This window comes from Leiobunum rupestre, chromosome 9, assembly GCF_980474605.1.
Source record: "Leiobunum rupestre chromosome 9, qqLeiRupe1.1.hap1, whole genome shotgun sequence".
NCBI lineage: Eukaryota > Metazoa > Arthropoda > Arachnida > Opiliones > Sclerosomatidae > Leiobunum > Leiobunum rupestre.
Genome location: NC_143392.1, coordinates 38,901,772 through 38,922,448, shown reverse-complemented (window position 1 = coordinate 38,922,448; position 20,677 = coordinate 38,901,772). Strand labels below are relative to the sequence as shown.

At 34.9% G+C, this 20,677-nt stretch overlaps 1 protein-coding gene across 1 annotated transcript in view; it reads left to right on the top strand.

The window, feature by feature from the left end:
• LOC149927412 (uncharacterized) overlaps positions 1-20,677 on the top strand; it is a 75,132-nt gene that overhangs the window by 9,410 nt on the left and 45,045 nt on the right. The window lies entirely within an intron of this gene.

Sequence of the window (20,677 nt, the reverse complement as noted above, 5' to 3'; positions counted from 1 at the left end):
TGACACGCGCACGCGAATTTAAACACAATTTTTGTGTAATCACCGCCAACTTTGATCTTTCGCGCTACAGCGGCCATCTCATTCGTTGACGTTTCTGTGTTAACCTATGAGCAAAAGATGTGTATGACGTGAGCGCCCCTAGCGGATTATTATTTTTAGAATAGTTTTTACATTGAAGTCAATACAACAACCGAGCGTGGCGCTGAACTCCTACACGTTATAGTACAGTTTATAGGGGGAAAATCCTTGCTCGCGGAATTTCGACGAATGTGTTGGCCGCTGTAGCGCGAACAGCGCGTGATCAAAGTTGGCCGTGGTGTAATGGAGCGTAGAAAATAAAGAAGAGGAATAGAAAATGTTGCTTTGATAATGATTTTAAACAGGGTTACCCAAATTTGGCAATCTGGAATAATAGTGATCTGAAAAATATACTAAAATATAATAATAAAAAATAAAGATCATTTCGACATTCAAAATGGCGGTCTTTCAAATTTTATATTTAGGCAACCGTGCTTTAAAATGTCCTAGTGCATTGCACGGGGTACTTCCGGTTAGTATATTATTTACATTACCGGAAATTGATAGGCAAAATGTACCCCGAGACGATAAATAGACGTTAGATGGATTTTGTATTATCTTCGTTTATCTTGTTTTAATATAAAGAATATGATTGATATAAAATGTGGGTTTAAATATAGGTTTTTTAGATGAAATCAAAGCAACAGCAAAGTTTATTATTTTTACTAAAGTACCATTTCCTTTTTACTATATAATTTAGACCTAAAATTGCGTACAAGTTAATTAATTTCAACGAGATCGTGTCTTATATTAATTCTGACTACCTCAATTTATCTTCAAAATTAAGTTCCCTTGAGGTTTTAATATCTCTTCATTTATGAACCAAATACGCAGATTAAATCTTTGCTATATATTATACCGTGTTCGCCAAATACGCAGATTAAATCTTTGCTATATTAAATCTATATTAAATCTATATTAAATCTATATTAAATCTATATTAAATCTATATTAAATCTATATTAAATCTATATTAAATCTATATTAAATCTATATTAAATCTATATTAAATCTATATTAAATCTATATTAAATCTATATTAAATCTATATTAAATCTATATTAAATCTATATTAAATCTATATTAAATCTATATTAAATCTATATTAAATCTATATTAAATCTATATTAAATCTATATTAAATCTATATTAAATCTATATTAAATCTATATTAAATCTATATTAAATCTATATTAAATCTATATTAAATCTATATTAAATCTATATTAAATCTATATTAAATCTATATTAAATCTATATTAAATCTTTGCTCACACGTACTCTTGGAAAAGTTTTGCCTCGTTTCGATCTCGCTGCGGTTCGTAGCGTTTGGAAATCGTTTTGTTCACACGTTTGATTTCCAGTGAGTTTTGAAGAACATTGGGCACGCGTAGTATAGAAATATAATTAGAAGTTCGTCCACTCACGCATTTGAGGGACGTTTCAAAACATTCGAATTAAAAAATGAATGCACCCAGAAGAAATTAGTTGTATTTTTTAAAGAAATAGACAAAAAGTTGCGAGACATTTTCTTCTAAAAAAGGCATACAAAGCGGTCTAAAACGCTGGCACGCGCAACGCACAGTGTTTCGAAATCGACTTTTTAGTGACAAAATTAAAAATCAACTTAATATAATAAAAGTATATATATTTTAAAATTTTGTTTTAAGTTGTATCCGAAAATATAAATTATATTTCGCTACCTGCCACCAGAGGGCCAAACGTTCCCTACATGGAATTCCATAGAATTTGTTTTTGCAAAGCGTGTATAGAATTGTGTTATACATAAAATTAAAATTTGGTAAAATTCGGTTGAACAGATCTTCAGTAAAATGCAATCAAAGGGCCAATTTTGACCAAAATACGGCTTTTTCTAAAGGCTTTTGGTTGCATTTTACAGAAGATCTGTTCAACCGAATTTTACCAAATTTTAAATTTATGTATAACACAATTCTATACACGCTTTGCAAAAACAAATTCTATGGAATTCCATGTAGGGAACGTTTAGCCCTCTGGTTTCAGGTAGCGAAATATAATTTATATTTTCGGATACATCTTAAAACAAAATTTTAAAATATATATACTTTTATTATATTAAGTTGATTTTTAATTTTGTCACTAAAAAGTCGATTTCGAAACACTGTGCAACGGTCACTGTTCACACGGCGGGATACAAACGTTGCGGGACCACTCGCAACGTTTGTGAACGCGGCTTGAGATGTCACAAAAAATTTAAATTCTTTAATCGAAAGTTTATTTATTTAATGTCCGAAAATATCCTTTCTTGGTGATGTACGACCGTATACGGCTATAGCGGGTTACTTTTTGGTTACTTTTTGTTGATGGGTCTGTTTAAAAAATAAATAAAAAGTGAGTTCGCTATATCATTCCTGACCCCGAGGTGGAAATTTCCAATGCTCGTAAAAAGCATTGATTGAAAAGGCAAAGCCGGGCTAGCCAGCCTCGGGGTCCTGCTTTTACGTTACTTAAACAGTGTAAGCCCTCCTACCTTTTCATCAGAGGTCAAAGAGAAATCTAATCAATATCCGCGAAGGCTTAAGACTCCGCTGCCAGTTTACCTAGGAATGGGCCGCTAACCTGGCGTTTAATCTTCGAGAAAGGAGGCAGCCTTTACTTTTGATCTATACCGCTAACACTCTTTTCCATAAATAGGTTCTCCCTGAAAGAACGGCTTTCCACCTACCGCCTTTAGAGCCACGTTCACACTTACCCCTAGAATCGCTTCGTTTAGATAACTAGTTTTCAAAACCAGCGTGAGAAATCGCTTCGTGTTGGTTCGGGAAGCAACTCGTCCAAGTCGGTTCGCTTAGAATCGCTTTCAGAACGATAAAGCGGTCAAGTAAAATTGCTCGTAATTTCCGAAATAATGGGGATAAAATTCTAAATAATGTCAAATAATATTACAGTATGTATAGTAAACATGATTAACTAATTGGTTTGGGATACATTTTAGTATTTTCAAAATTCTAGTCATAATTTGAAATGGCGTTAAGCCTTGGCTATAAGCGAACCGGGGCGAAGCGATTTTGCACGTGTGAACCAAGAATTATCGTAGGCGGTCAAAACTGGCATTCAAACTGACCTAAACTGGGTTTTAGTCTCTAGTGTGAACGTGGCTTAGTTCTCCTCTGACCAGCTCGAGATGTAAATAAACAGGGTAAAGGAGTTCTTTTCCCCAAAAATCGATACGCCCTGAACTTCATTACAATATACGAATATCTAAGGGCTTGATTAAGTCGACTGACTTGATTCTGAATAAAAAAACCTTTGTACACTTTCAAATAAATTAACATGGTGTTGTTCGGGTTTGTAGTTGCCATCTTAAAAAAAAACATTGGAAATCATCGAATAATTGTGATACAGCACCGAATATTTGTGAGAAATAATCGGAAAGCACAAAAAAATTGCGATAATTTCCCGGAAAAGCACCTAAAATTTAAAGAAATTACTGGAAAAGCACTGAATATTTATGATAAATCATCGGAAAAGGACAAATTCGAGAAATTTACCGACGGAACCGAAAATTTGTTATAAGTAACTCCAAAATCACCGAAAACTCTTGCTAAATTTTCGCTTAGTTACCGTAACTTAAAGGGTAGGGTGGCGGAGTGGTTAGCACTTTCGCCTCGCAGCAAGAAGAGCAGGACTCAATCCCAACTTGTGTGAAAACTCGGAACAAGTCCTTCCGCATTGAGTTTTCAAGTTCTCGCCCCGAGCTCTTCGGTTATCTCCCCATTGTTATGAGGGATTTCCATAAAACCTTGTAAAGTCTAACGGTAATAGTTAGTGTGGGGAGCTGTTGGCTCGCGTGGCATCAATAGCTTGCCACCATTACCACCACTCACCCTCCTACGCATTGTAACCCGGCCACCGGAGTTAATGGCTTTAAAAGTCGCTTGATGTCTTAGGCCTAAGGTGGTGCCTTGGGTATTAGCCTAGCCATAAGTCTATAATATTATTATATAAGTTTGTCACTTTGGGGAATATTCTACTGAGAGCTAGCAATGGAGTGACGTCATCGCAAGAAGAAAATCTCCCCCTGCCGAGGCGCTGTCAAAGACTACGTGTGACGCGTTAGCAAGCGGACGCAAAACGGCGACGAAGCCCGTAATGCAGTCTGTCTCGTGAATAGCTCTCAGTAAAACTTTTGCATGAGAGGAATAGGAAGTGTCACACTTATGTAACAATATTATACACTTACGGCCTAGCTGATTATGATTAGTTTTCGTTCATTGAACGGTAATAGTTAGTGTTGGGAGCTGTTGGCTCGCGTGGCATGAAGGGCTTGCCACCACCCTCCTACGCATTGTAACCCGGCCACCTGTTTAAAGGCATTATAAGTCGCTAGATGACTTGGGCCTAAGGTGGTGCCTTGGGTATTAGCCTAGCTGATTATTATTTATGTATTTATTTTATTTAATATCTAATACTATTTTCCAGTGGCTAAAATATTTTATCTACCAGCGTACGTATTGCAAATATTTACTTGTAACACCGCGAGTAAATGAATAGATCAACGTTAGTACGAATGATTTGAACGTAAATATAACGCCACGTGTGTGTTCGGAAAGGGACTCTTTTGATGGAAAAGTTGTAAAAGGCCGAAAAGATCTCGCAGCTTCTTTCGAAACTGAGATTTTATTTCGTCCATATTGGCATTTTACGTCCGTTTTTTACCCTCGCCACATTTTTGCAGAGTAAACGATATCCGGATGGCAGTTTTTATACCCTATCCGACAACTTGGGCATGCTTTTTAAGGGTCGTAGCTCCTCAGCTTTTCACCCGATTTTTCCCTTCTCCATAGTGTCCGTCTGGCTTTTTTTTTCAGTTTTGTAGCAACGTGATCGTTTCGTGATCGTTTCGTGATCGTTTCGTGATCGTTTCGTGATCGTTCAGATATCGATTGGCCATGGCCTCCTTATCACGGCTCATTGACTTTTCAAGAGTCGTTTCGATTCGTGTATCGATGTATCGAGCACCCGTTAATTTCGCCCCATTTAATCCAGAGCGATTGTTAAATTTTTAATACTTCGTAAATATATTGAGTTTGAAGCGGACCAAAAATAACAAATATTTGGATCAATACGGCTTTAAAGTCGTAGGCGGATGTATCGTAGGACGGATGGTAAATCAGAGTGTTTGAAAAACAAATGAGGCGCCGGTAACACGATCCATCAGGATTCAAAGCTTTTCAATAGGACACGAACTAGCGCCGCTACGGAGATAGCCCGTTCTCTAAATGGTCAAAGCCAAAAATGTCACCCATGCCGTGGGCCACTGTAACGAGGAAGAATGGCAAAAAGAATGGGCGAGTAAAGGCTTGAGGATGAAAAATATGGCCTTTTAGTGGTTGCTTTATGAAGAGGAAAAAAAGCCGGCTCTGAAATGTAGCCCAACAGTCAATCGATAGATCCAAGTTTCCTACGCTTCCATCTTCCCAGCGTTTCTCCATCCTCCAATGTTGTCTTTTCTTCTCGAGACTGCGATGGGGACTACGCCGTTTGCCCTTGAAGATGGAAAGCGAATTCTCTCTCGTCTTTCGCGATTCCTTCAAAGTTATTTTTACCTTCGTAAGAAATACTTCGACCGTAAATTGTTCGTAAATTTTATAAGCTAGTCAAATACCACTAAATAATTCATATTCAAAATTTATTTCGCTAATATCGAATACCCAATAGTCAATAATTTCCATCGTTACCGTAAAATATTTTTTCCTCGCGTTCTGTTTCCACCCACGACCTTTTTCTTTTACTATCAGAAGTAAATCATATATTTCTTACGAGAGAAGTATACTTGTGGTTCGTAAAAGTGAAACGTTGTAATTGGTTTTATAACGTATCACGGCTGAAAATGTAATTGGCTGTTGATTACGTCATCTTGTTTCTTTTTTAGTGTCTATGAAAACCGTTAATTGATAGTTTTTTTTGCTGTTTTCATATATTTAGGTTAGGTTTAGATTAAAGTCAGGTTAAATTAGTGTACTATATGAATAATTACTATGTGTTGTTAGAGAAAATTTGGAGAATTTCGTACCAATTGATACAGGCGCCATCTAACTCGTTCGCTTTTCTCTACCTTATTTCCAAAACCAGGTAACTCTAAAAATTCGGTTTGTCTAAAAACTAATTTTAATCTAAGACAACGTGTTCGCGTTTCGCTACCATATTTCCAAAACCAGGTACCTCGAAAAATTATTTTTCGATAAAATTCCTCTATAGAGTGCTAGCAGTTGATGCGTTTTTAAAAGTTAGTGACGTCACAGCCGTAGCTTCCGTAGTGGTTGTCATGAAAACTCGCGTTTTTTCTCAATAGACGTTTAACATTGATCAGTGGCGTAGCTAAGACTCGCGAGGCCCCCCCGCAAAACAATATTCGGAATTTTATCCGGTATCTAGTATATACTTTGATATGAAATTAGGGGGCCCCTAAAGCTCCGGGGCCCCCCCGCACTGCGGGGTCTGCGGGGGGCCTTATCTACGCCACTGACATTGATGACGTCGCAGGGTTTCAAGCTGCTGGTTAAGTTAATGTACAAGATGATTGAAAATATATTCAAATTTAAAATTAAAATATAGTTAATACATCGGGGGGATTGTGTATACTTTCAGGAGGCGCGTGTGAAATTGAACGATTACTTCTATAATTCGCGACAGAAAACTATCGCCACGCCCCCTTTGGTTCGCCATTGAAAGCTAGATACGTAGCGGCTAAAGCAGACACTATTAGTTTTTCCTCATCACTATTGGTCAATTTGACTTTATGAATAATGATACTGGGATTTTAATATAATTTTTTTCATCGTTTACTTATATTTTGATAAGTTTATTTAAGAAAAAAACGTTCTTATGACTTTTTAATTTGTCTGTAGCAGACGCTAGATCATAGGAGCTATCTCGGACAAGCTAGCGCCGTTACGCCACCTAGGTTCGTTTCGGTCGCGAATTAAACTATAACGCTTTTACAAGTATGTCCTGGCTCTCTGTAATACTACTTCTAGGCAAATCGCTGAACAGGTTTTATTTAGGCGTCTATTTAACGTTTTTATCAACGCGAAGAACCGTTCAAATCTTAAGCTTGTTTTAAACTAGCGCGCGTCATAATGTTATTTTCTTTACGTTTGAACGTTTCAAAGCTGAGAAACGCGTCGTTACGCGCGCCAGTGGAAAACAAGCTTTAGGCGCGTTTTCCGGAACAATACAAATTAGGTCGTTAAATTATTTGAAATAAACTGTCTGGCATTAACCCAGTTAAGATTTCTTGATTATTCAAATTAGTCTCTATCCGCGGAGTGCTAGTGAAACACCCCTTACCGTTAATTACGTAGTCAAAAATACGCCCGAAGTCGTAATTTATTTGTTGTAAATCGCGTTAGCTTTCTCTACGACCATATGAAACGCTTAAATTGTTCTCTATTTGAGCCGTATTGTGCTTGTGGACCATTAAAATGGGATGTCTGCGTTTTTGGGAGCGTAACTTTGTATCGAAAGGCGTGATATAATAGTGGAACACGCGATCTTGGGACGCTGCCCACCGTTGAAACTTTAAACATTTCATTTTGACATACGATCCTAGTGGATTTGTGTGTATAAGTTTCTTGAACTGTGTCCGCCGCCGCCGCCGCCGCCGCCGGTGTTCGCGCGATTTCTCGCGGTACGTTAAAGGTACAAAGGCATATGATACGTCAATCGATTGGAAATGTCATACCATCGCCGGCATTGCTAATATTTGTGAGATCGGGACCCCGGAAGTGGGGCATTAGTCCATTTTAGTAGTTGTTTTGGAAATTTTTGCCTTAAAATCTCCATCCCTTTTTATAGTAAGACCGACTTGGTTGAATATTATATTTTTAGTTAGTACTGAGCATTTCTGAACTACGTTTTCGGTTGTATGAGGAAATATTAATTTTAAGTGAGATTTCTGGCCAATTCGTGGGACCCCACAACCCACGTACGCACTATTCGCGACCGAAAACTATCGCTACGCTCCTTGGGTTTGCCATCGAAACCTAGATAGGTAGGGGCTAAAGCTATTAGTTTATTACTCGAAGATCTATTTGATCCGAGTTTCGCGTTTTTTGCTCGAAGACCTATTGGTACGAGTTATTAGTAAGTTTTTTTTAATTTCTTCAAATTTGTTTAGGATTTAGCTATATTATCCCTTTTAATTATGGACTAATCTACTTTTTCGCGTATTTTATCAGGGGCTAAAGCAAATTCGCTATTAGTTTTTCCTCATGGTATTTCGTAAATTTGACTTTTAAATAATTATAATTGCGTTTCAATTTAATTTTTTCATCCTTTGCTTATATTTTGATAAGTTTATTTAAGAAAAAACGTTCTTATGACTTTTTAATTTGTCTGTAGCAGACGCTAGATCATAGGTACAAGTTTTTGCAACAACGGAGAAGCTACTAGCTAGCGCCGTTACGTCACCTAGAGTCGTTTCAGTCGAGAATTTTCATACATTTCGTGCCAATTGTTACAGGCGCCATCTAACTCGTTCGCGTTTCGCTACCTTATTTCCAAAAGTAGGTAACTCGAAATATTCGTTTTATTTAAAAACTAATTAAAATTAAGGTATTCGCGTTTCGCTACCATATTTCCAAAACTAAGTAACTCGAAAAATTCGATAAAATATCTTTTTGATTTGTTAAAGGGGAACGGTCAAGCTTTAACCAGTTAGATAGCCGTATAGCCCAGTAAAAACTAAAATTTATGGCGGAAACCGCGTAAAAAAATATTGAGTGGTTAATTTTTAGTAAAATAAAGAAATTTCGGGAAATCGAAAAGCGCGCGTCCGCCGTGACACCTGGTGAGAAGTCGGTGAGACGGAAAAACAACGTAAAAGCGCGCGCTGCCGAAGACGCGAAAAATTTGTTTCGCACGCGCGGCGCGTTCCAGTTTTAAAAGACCTAAGCCTAAATTGCGTGATTTTAAAAGTTAGGATAGTTCGCAAATCGCTCATACGGGGTTAGGGGCGCTGGCGGCAGCCCCTAAGATGGCGGCGAAAATTCAAACCCAAACACCTGGCGTAATTTTTCGTTTCAACTTTTTTGGCCAAAAGCTATTTTTTCAAGACAAAAAAAGGTACGTGTTAGTATATTGAACGTCTTGTTAATCTTTTGATACGGAAATAAGGCCATATTTGAAAAAGCTTGGCCGTTCCCCTTTAAGTTAGATGATTATAAATTTGTTCAAATTTAAATTTAATATTTTAAATATAGGTAATACATCGGGGGGGGGGGGGGGATTGTGTGTACTTAAATGTCCGTGACATCTTGTTATATTTGCTTTAAGTTCGTTCTCTACAAAACTATGTCATTCTGAAAACTATAAAAAATGATGTATTTATTCATACTTACTATGGAGAATGACTTTGTTGGTCGAATTTTTATCTGCCACTAGAGGGAGCCAGGAAAAACGTCATCGGCGTTGGCTCGAATCCCCCGTCTCAAGATGTCAGTTTTAGGGAACCAATGAGGTACCGGTTCTGATGTGAGTTGTTTAAGGGAATGGAGAGGGATTGGAACCAACGCCAAAAATCGGCTCTGTATAATCATTATCCCTTAAAGGTCGAAGTTTTCTTCTGCCTGTCACCCTTTAAATTTACTTTCCTTCCAAACAAATACCCTAGTGGTAGGCCAACGTGTTCTGCTGTTGGCCTACCACTAGGGTATTTGTTTGGAAGGAAAGTAAATTTAAAGGGTGACAGGCAGAAGAAAACCTAGGCCTTTAAGGCTGGTTCACACCGGCAGTGTTTTCCTGGTTTTCTCTATTTTCGCGTTTTACCGCCTTTTCCCGTTGTTTTGTCGCACTGGAAAACGACTGTACACACGGACAAAATTTGCCGGATTTTACCGCTGCCGGTAAACGAGAAAACGGAGGAAAGAATTCTAAAATATCTCTACTTTTTTCCCCTTTTTTTTAAGCACTTTGAGCTCGACCAATCAGCGAGCGTTACGCTGTCACGTGATATAAGGAGCGATTTTGAAAGTCTTTAAAAGTAGGCTTACGAATTTTTGCGTCCATCGGTCGTTACCTGTAAGCATCGTTTGAGGTTTTACTACTTCCAATTCGCGTTCTACTCTGATGTTAGGTAAATTTTGTGTATATAAATCTTAAGAAAGGAAATAAAGAATGAACTCATTTTGAATTTTCCATATACATATGTTAGAAATAATTTTTTTTTAAGATTTTCAAACCTCACTTCTATTAGCGCAATGTTTGGTGTTCTAGATAGTTCGCTTTTACATAACTTGTAATTTATAATTATAAAAAAATTCGATTATAAATTGTCTTTTAAAAAGTAGGTGTTTTCTGTATAGCTAATTCTATTTTATATCAATATTACTTGATTTTGCTCGTATGATTTGCACGTGACGACATAACGCTTGCTGATTTGTTGAGCCACGGCCAACTTTGACACTCGCGCAATAGCGTCCAACCCATTCGTAGAAGTTTCTATATTAGAATAGTTTTTGCATTGAAGCCAATATAAAAACGAGCGTGGTGCTGAACGCCGATAGTTTATAGCATGGTTTATAGCGGGAAAATCCTTGTTCATGGTATTTCGGCGAATGGGTTGGCCGCTATTGCGCGAGTGTCAAAGGTGGCCGTGGTTGAGCCCAACGTACCTCAAAAAAAGGTCCGCCATTTTCTCGTTTACGGCAGCGCTCGCGGCGGTAAAATCCGGCAAATTATGTCCGTCTGTACCGCGTTTTACCGTGTGCAAGAACAACGGGAAAAGTTGGTAAAACTAGAAAAAAGAGAAAACTAGGAAAACACTGCCCCTGTAGCAAATTAGAGTCGGGCCGACGTCGGCAAAAGGTACTAAATACAAAAGTCGCCCAACGGTCGCCCGACCTTTGGATTTAGAGTCGAAATGTCCTAGGGGACTCTTTACCGCCTTTTAATAGACCTAAGAGCCAACTCCGAATCGACGTCGGGCCGACTTTATATTAATGCTTATTTCCGACCCAAAACTGATCTAATTATTAGATGCCGCGTTTTTCGAGTACAAATAAGTTAGAATAAAAAATAAAAGTGAATAAAAAATTATCTCAGAAAATCATCAAATAGTCAGAAAATAATTGAAATATCCCCTTTTCCTAAATAAATATGGTCTGTTTCATAAAGTTAATGTCGAATCCAATAATTAAATGTAAGGTCTATTTTAAGGCAGATAATGGTCGGCATACCGACCAAAAATAGTCCCAAAAAGGATTTACGGTTTTAGTGTGGAAAAACGTTCGGACGTTTTTAGGTCGGCATTTGGTCGTCGACTATAAAGCGACTTTTCGACCGTACCCCGACCCTAAAACGAGTACATGTGCTACACGAGTGCTCGTGTGAGCCAGTCTTAAGTATAAATAAATATCTTCTTTTGAGAAACTGTCTTAGAAAGGAAGACGTTAGAGAAATTCCTTTGCTGGAATGGCTTTGGAAAGGGCTGTTGTAGGTGACAGACGTAACAATGGAAAGACGGGGTGTGGCGTAACCGCGAGTAATGAAGCCTCCTCCTCTTTGTCTTCTCGTCTGTGTTTCAATGCCAACTAATTTGTACGGCCAAGGGCACGAGAAAGGCTATCGTTTCTTGTACATTATTATATCAAGCTAACGACGTCTTAACCGAGGGTTTCTAATTAATAACCTTCATTGTGAAGCCGGAAGTGTATTTATAATTAATGATCCTTAATTAATAGGCTTTATTCCAATTATCACGGACGTAAATGTGAGCGGTTGACATTTTAAATACGTTGTCCTCCCATTTGCGGACTCGTCAATTTTCGTGGCATTTGAGAATTGTATGTTATTGGTAAATTTTAAAATAATTTTTAATTTAAAATTTTAAAACTTTAATCAAAAGGTGTTAAAATTGTACAGGTTAGGTAGGGTTTGGTTAGGTTGGGTTTGGTTGTGTTAGGTTGAGTTGGATAGGTTGGGTTAGGTTGAGTTGAGTTAGGTTCGGCTGGGTTAGGTTAGGTTCGGTTAGCTTAGGTTAGGTTAGGTTATGTTTGGTTAGGTTAGGTTAGGTTATGTTTGGTTAGGTTAGGTTAGGTAAGGTTGGCATGAGTTAAGTTGGGTTAGGTTAGGTAAGGTTGGCTTGAGTTAAGTTGGGTTGGGTTAGGTTAGATTCGTTTAGGTTAGGTTGAGTTGGATAGGTCAGGTTAGGTTTGCATTGGCTTGAGTTGGTTAGGTCAGGTTAGGTTTGCATTGGCTTGGGTTAGGTTCGTTTTGGTTAGGTTAGGTTAATTTGCAAAAAAAAACTATCAAAAAGGGCAAAAAAATTTAAAAAAACAATTTTTATTTAACAATTCGTTTATTTACAAAAGTATTTGTCAGCTAATGGGACGAAAATTGACGTGTCCGCACTAGCTCGTAATTTCGTAAATACTATCCGATTTGTTGGCAATTTTAAGAGACCTTGAACTATACTAGAACTACACTTTTAATATTTGATTTTTGACCTGGGATTATTGAGGTAACAGATTATACTGAATAAGACTACCAGCTTTTAAAAAATAATGGTACTTCACACTTAGAGAAATTTAATACAAGTTTGTTATTCACGACCGAAAACTATCGCAACTCCCCCTTCGGTTCGCCCTTGAAACCTAGATAGGTAGAGGCTAATGCAGACGCTATTAGTTTCTCCGAAACTTTATTCGTAAATTTGACTTTATAAATAATCATACTTGCATTTTAATATAATTTTGGCACTGTTTACTTATATTTCGATAAGTTTAATTAAGAAAAATCGTTCTTATGACTTTAAAAGTGGTCTGTAGCAGCTAGGAGCAACAAACACAAGCAGAACGCAGCTAGCCTTTAAACACGCTAACGCAGTGTTGTGTACAAATTTCATTGGACGAACCTTTATGCTGAGCATTTTACGGAAAGGGGGAAGACAATTTCCGAATTTTCCCCTTCCGACGGCAGTGGGTGCTAAAGCGTCTAACCAATGAAAAATGTACGCAAGAAAATGCATGGCTTTTGACGGGTTGCGTTCTCCGTGGGGTGCTGTGTTGGTTGCTCCTGGTAGCAGACACTAGATCTTAGGCGCAACCTCGGAGAAGCTAGACTCGTTTCGGTCGCGATAATTTAGTTATTGGTGGCAGATAAGGTTTGAAAAAGCAACGAAAATAATCAACTGTTTATATTTTTTCATAATTGGGATCGGTTGCCATTAGTTTCGTTTTTGTTGCTAAGATAGCGCCATGGTTATTGGTTGTTTTTTTACCCTACACGACCAACTGATTTAAATTGCAACGCTTCAATTTGGGATGTTAATGTCAAATATAGAAAAATTTCTAAGCAGATTAAACAACCAACAGTAAATATATTTATTTCAATTTTTTAGTTTTATTGTTGCGAAGCAGATGTCTTTTCACTGGAGAAAAGCATGAACACTGGATTTTCCAAGCATAAATATATTAAATCTTTATGTTTTAAATATATTCCAGTATATATATTTCGATATTTTGGTTCTACAATTATCCAATAATATTGGAATTTTAGTACTATTATTATCCTATAATTTTGGAATTTTTGTCCTATAGTTATCCAATAATATTGGAATTTTAGTACTATTGTTATCCTATAATTTTGGAATTTTTGTCCTATAGTTATCCAATAATATTGGAATTTTAGTACTATTGTTATCCTATAATTTTGGAATTTTTGTCCTATAGTTATCCAATAATATTGGAATTTTAGTACTATTGTTATCCTATAATTTTGGAATTTTTGTCCTATAGTTATCGAATAATATTGGAATTTTAGTACTATTATTATCCTATAATTTTGGAATTTTTGTCCTATAGTTATCCAATAATATTGGAATTTTAGTACTATTGTTATCCTATAATTTTGGAATTTTTGTCCTATAGTTATCCAATAATATTGGAATTTTAGTACTATTGTTATCCTATAATTTTGGAATTTTTGTCCTATAGTTATCGAATAATATTGGAATTTTAGTACTATTATTATCCTATAATTTTGGAATTTTTGTCCTATAGTTATCCAATAATATTGGAATTTTAGTACTATTGTTATCCTATAATTTTGGAATTTTTGTCCTATAGTTATCGAATAATATTGGAATTTTAGTACTATTATTATCCTATAATTTTGGAATTTTTGTCCTATAGTTATCCAATAATATTGGAATTTTAGTACTATTGTTATCCTATAATTTTTGAATTTTTGACCTATAGTTATCGAATAATATTGGAATTTTAGTACTATTATTATCCTATAATTTTGGAATTTTTGTCCTATAGTTATCCAATAATATTGGAATTTTAGTACTATTGTTATCCTATAATTTTGGAATTTTTGTCCTATAGTTATCCAATAATATTGGAATTTTAGTACTATTGTTATCCTATATTTTTTGAATTTTTGTCCTATAGTTATCTAATTAGTACTATTATTATCCAATAATATTGGAATTTTTGTCCTATAATTATCGAAAAATATTGTAATTTTTGTCATATAATTGCCCTATAATTTTGGAATTTTGTTCCTGTAATTATCCTATAATATTGGAATTTTTGTCCCATAATTATCCAATAACATTGTCATTTTTGTCCTATAATTTTGAAATTTGGTCCTATAACTATCATATAATATAGTCCTATATTATATGATAGTTATATGCAAATCTATAATATTGGAATTTTTGTCCTATCCTTGCCTAGATCGGTGCATTAGGTATTAGCCTAGCTGATTATTATTATTATTATTAATTATCCTATAGTTTTGGGATTTTTGTCGTGTAATTTTCCTTTAATATAGGAATAATTGTCCTATCATTGGGACGTTTTTATCCAATCATTGGGACGTTTTTATCCAATCATTGCTACATATCTTATCTGACTATCAATCGCGAGCTCTGCAGCAAGTGGCTAATGACTCCCCTTAATCGGTGTACAACCCTGTATTGAGTAGTTTCAGTTCGTAGCTTTGGCTATGGCTGCCATTTTGTGCGGGATTTTTTCTCTATGGGAAAAAGCATAGGTGACGTCGTGTCACGTGATACTGAAATCACTGTATACTATACTAAAGTGCTTACGTTACGTAATTTACGTAACAGACAACAAATTTGCCATTACCAATTATTCTTCAAGAAAATAGTTAATGGAACCGATCCTGATAGTTTGCTTCACTTCAGTATCCCTCCACTAGAACTATAGTTTTCGTTAATCGTAAATTATCCCCTGGCATCGTCGAAATTTGTATATTGCGTTTTCCAATATTACTGACAGATGGCGGTAGTGTTTCTATATTAGTTCATTTCCCTATACTGTTCGTCACGCTTTCCAATTTCAATATATTACATTTTTAAATAAAAACTACGTGACGTCACCCAGACTTTTTTCTGTAGAGAATCCACTTAAAAAATGCGCGATTAATGACATTGCTATTGAATCAGCGATATTTAAACTTTTCGTAACCGAAAGTTACGCTTATTTCCGAAATTTTTTAGAAGTTAAAAAAAATTAGTCAGAAAATATTGAATAAAACCGTTTTAAGTTATTAAGAGAAGAAGGTATTTATACTTAGGAAGCATATTTAGCAAGGTGTTCCCAATCCAAATCGTGCTCTAACCGTAAGCCCCTCCCCCTAAAGGAAATAAATCAGCCCTGTTTTCCATAAAACTGACGAGCTTGAAGTGACGTCCCCCCCCTCTCATGGTGGGGTAAATTAATTTAAAATATGCGAAAAGGTAGAAACGTCCATAGTAAAAAGGGGGCAAAAAGGCTAATCTCTAACAAATTTAAAGTAATAATAAAACTTACGAAATACACGACCAATAAGTCTTCGAGGATAAAATTAAAACGCGAAACTTGGACCAAATATGTCTTCGACTCAAAATTAAATTAAACCAACATAATCATTCTACCTAAGTATAATTATTGCTTTTAGTCAAGTGGTCAAACATTCAGAAACAAAGTACAGGATTTACCAATCCAGTGAATTTTTACGTGCATTAAATTCACGGATTTGTAATTTTTTGCTTAATTTTTGGATTTTGTAGTAAATATTATGGATTTTTCGCCGGATTTTGGAGATTTGTTAAAAAATCTAAATTATTTTAAAAAATGCAAAATCATTTCCGGATTTTTTTTTGTAGATTTTGGATTTTTCGGTGAATGTACGAGATTTTGATAAATTTCCGACTCCACGTTTTTAGCAAAATAATTTGAATTGAATTAAACGAGTTTTAGCACCCTTTTTCCGCTATTGCATAAATTTTTACGTTTTCATAACTTAAGTTGTATAACTCCATCACACCCGGAAAAAAAGACCAACCGGTATTTCCAAAAAATTGCGAAGATAATTTCTAACAATAGAAAGTAATTTGAGCAGCACCCTTTTTTATCGTAATACGGAGTCACGTTTGCTCAGATTCGACCCAATTTGCCAAAATTAGGATCTTTATTTTTGCGTGGAAACTAACGGCGGAGATAACGCCCTGACATCCCCACCCCGGGGCTAATCTTGGATATCAGTTAGCTTATCAAAACAATACGAAAAAGTGGATAAATATTCGAGTATTAAAATAACATTTTTCTCTCGAGGTTTTTTGGCAAAAGGAAGTTTTTCCGGAAATTCATTGGACCACCATTTTTAACCGCGTGTTTTAACTAACAAAGGCTTAGCAATGAAATCATCATCGTGATTACAGAGTAAGAAACGATGCGATTTTGCGTATAAAAGTCGTAACACGAAGTTCACTAGGTTTCCAAAGAATTTATTTCGTTATCTTAAAAGTTGATGGTTTACAGGCCGAAATTCTGCGTTGAAAAAAAGTAAAGGCATTGTGCGTTAGGTTCTCTTTTTCTTAATGATGATGTCGGCTCTTTCTTTCGGCCGGGTAATTGACTCCCCAGTACAAGTACTTGAACCGTTACGAGCTACTGTTCAATTTATAATGTAGGCTATCTAACGAAAACCCTCGCATTAACAATATAATAAAGGCATCTTTATGTCAGAGTTGCCGCCTGTATTGTCTATCGTATATGAACAGTCTACCTTTTTTATGATTTATTTTAGATTTCTCTAGTAAAGGATCTTCTAAGGGAACAGCAATTTATAACCTACGTTAAAATTAAAACGACTTACTTGTACAAGTTTTTTTGAAATTTGTATTAGTATCCAAAGTTCAGGGCAGGTGATATATTTTTTTAATATTATTTTATTATATTTTCTATTCCCCTCACCCAGCAATGTTATTTCGAACTGTCATTATTCCAAGTAACCGATTTGATATGATCTGCTAAAAGTCAGGGAATTTGAAAGTAGACCTAAAATACCAGGGAATTTTAAGAATTTTTGGAAAAATCCACGAATTTGAACTATAACGTAGACTAAAATAAAAGCTTTAAAATCTAATAAAATTAAAATATAAAGTTCCAAAATAACCAATTTTGACCTTAAAAAAGGTCAGGGAAAAGTCAAGGAATTTGAACTAAAATTTTTGTGGCAACCCCGTGAACAGTTATCTGACTTAAAGGTTTAGTATATAATCTTTTGAAAAGCAAATCAAATTAAACATTAATTAAAATTTCGACCGATATGTAAAATGTATATCTGTAATCTGCTCACTTTCTGTCGGTTTACGATTAATTTAGATTAATAATGGATAGATAGATTCGTTTCGAGTTTTAATTATCACTAATATCTGTGCGTAAATGCGGATAATATGATACTAATCTAATCAGCTAGGCTAATACCCTTGGCACCACCTTAGGCCCAAGTCATCTAGCGACTTTTAATGCCTTTAAATAGGTGACCGGGTTACAATGCGTAGGAGGGTGGTGGCAAGCCCTTCTGATCGGTAGTAATTATTTCCACGGTTTAGATAACGCCACTGTCATTTGAGAATCGGTTGAAAGCACTAGCAAAAGATAAGTCTATCAATTTATATATTAAGATAAAAAAGAGTAAAACTACTTTAGTTACACAGTAAAAACTTTTAATAAAATTTTAAAAATTTTAACGCTACAAAGAGCGAACGACTAGTTTCGCCATCGCATACGGAGAGAGACCTGATGATGCCTCCGTATGCGATGGCGAAACTAGTCGTTCGCTCTTTGTAGCGTTAAAATTTTTAAAATTTTATTAAAAGTTTTTACTGTGTAACTAAAGTAGTTTTACTCTTTTTTATCTTACATCATACACAGGTGTCGTTTGTTAATTTTAAACTTTCTTTAGTTTAATTAACCCTCTTATATAATTTATATATTACTAAAATTTCAACCTTTTACAAACACATAAACAAGGTTCATATAGACCTGAATCAGGGAAATATATTGTAGACGGAAAAGTAAAGGAAAAATCAAGGCCTTGGCCCATTCCCATTTTTTTGGAAATTATATTCTGAAAGTTTGCTCTAGAGAGTACAAATTTACACCAATAGCTTATTCTGGTTAAAGATTTGACTTTATTATGTGTAATATCAATTAGTAAATGAGTAACCCTAAGGATATACTTCATGAAAAGATTGGTTTGAGCTTGTACCTCGAAAAATCCGGGAAATATTACTAAGAAAACCTGGAAATATTAGGGAAATCGGTTCGCCAACAGCTGTATGAACCCTGCAGTGTGAACAGGCTGCGAATTAAAAATAGTTTTCGTTTATACTTGTAATTGTTAATTTTGCAGAAAACCGTATCTTTATTTTGTTCAAATTCTTTCATTTCGTCAGTAGAATGGATAATTTGATAAATGGATTCCTTTTATCTTGGTTTGGAATAATTTATCGGTGTTTGGGAAAAATCTATAATTTTAACTGCAATAAAATGTTTAAATTAAATATAACTTATGCGCGACTGTCGTTTTATAATAAGTTTTTGGTTTTAGGTTTAAGAAACGTACTATTTAAAGCCGGCACTTTCTTGGAGGGGCAAATCACTTCGAACAAAATGTACATAAGTTTTCTGATTACCAAATAATTCTGATATTTCTACTGTATTTCTCTAATTTTTAAATTTCCAATATTTCCTGAGATTTCTTAAAATATCTCCAATATTTCCTGAGATTTCTTAGAATATTTCCATTATTTCCCGAGATTTATAATATTTCCGTTATTTCCCGAGATTTAGAATATCTCCAATATTTCCTGAGATTTCTTAAAATATCTCCAATATTTCCTGAGATTTCTTAGAATATTTCCATTATTTCCCGAGATTTATAATATTTCCGTTATTTCCCGAGATTTAGAATATCTCCAATATTTCCTGAGATTTCTTAAAATATCTCCAATATTTCCTGAGATTTCTTAGAATATTTCCAATATTTCCCGAGATTTATAATATTTCCGTTATTTCCCGTGATTTAGAATATCTCCAATATTTCCTGAGATTTCCTAAAATATCTCCAATATTTCCTGAGATTTCCTAAAATATCTCCAATATTTCCTGAGATTTCTTAGAATATTTCCATTATTTCCTGAGATTTATAATATTTCCGTTATTTCCCGAGATTTAGAATATCTCCAATATTTCCTGAGATTTCTTAAAATATCTCCAATATTTCCTGAGATTTCTTAGAATATTTCCATTATTTCCCGAGATTTATAATATTTCCGTTATTTCCCGAGATTTAGAATATCTCCAATATTTCCTGAGATTTCTTAAAATATCCCCAATATTTCATGAGATTTCTAAGAATATTTCCATTATATCCTGAGATTTATAATATTTCCGTTATTTCCCGAGATTTAGAATATCTCCAATATTTCCTGAGACTTCTTAAAATATCTCCAATATTTCCTGAGATTTCTTAAAATATCTCCAATATTTCCTGAGATTTCTTAGAATATTTCCGTTATTTCCCGAGATTTATAATATTTCCGTTATTTCCCGAGATTTAGAATATCTCCAATATTTCCTGAGATTTCTTAAAATATTTCCTGAGATTTCTTAGAATATTTCCATTATTTCCTGAGATTAATAATATTTCCGTTATTTCCCGAGATTTAGAATATCTCCAATATTTCCTGAGATTTCTTAAAATATCTCCAATATTTCCTGAGATTTCTTAGAATATTTCAATTTTTTCCTGAGATTTATAATATTTCCGTTATTTCCCGAGATTTAGAATATCTCCAATATTTCCTGAGATTTCTTAAAATATCTCCAATATTTCCTGAGATTTCTTAGAATATTTCCATTATTTCCCGAGATTTATAATATTTCCGTTATTTCCCGAGATTTAGAATATCTCCAATATTTCCTGAGATTTCTTAAAATATCTCCAATATTTCCTGAGATTTCTTAGAATATTTCCAATATTTCCCGAGATTTATAATATTTCCGTTATTTCCCGTGATTTAGAATATCTCCAATATTTCCTGAGATTTCCTAAAATATCTCCAATATTTCCTGAGATTTCCTAAAATATCTCCAATATTTCCTGAGATTTCTTAGAATATTTCCATTATTTCCTGAGATTTATAATATTTCCGTTATTTCCCGAGATTTAGAATATCTCCAATATTTCCTGAGATTTATTAAAATATCTCCAATATTTCCTGAGATTTCTTAGAATATTTCCATTATTTCCC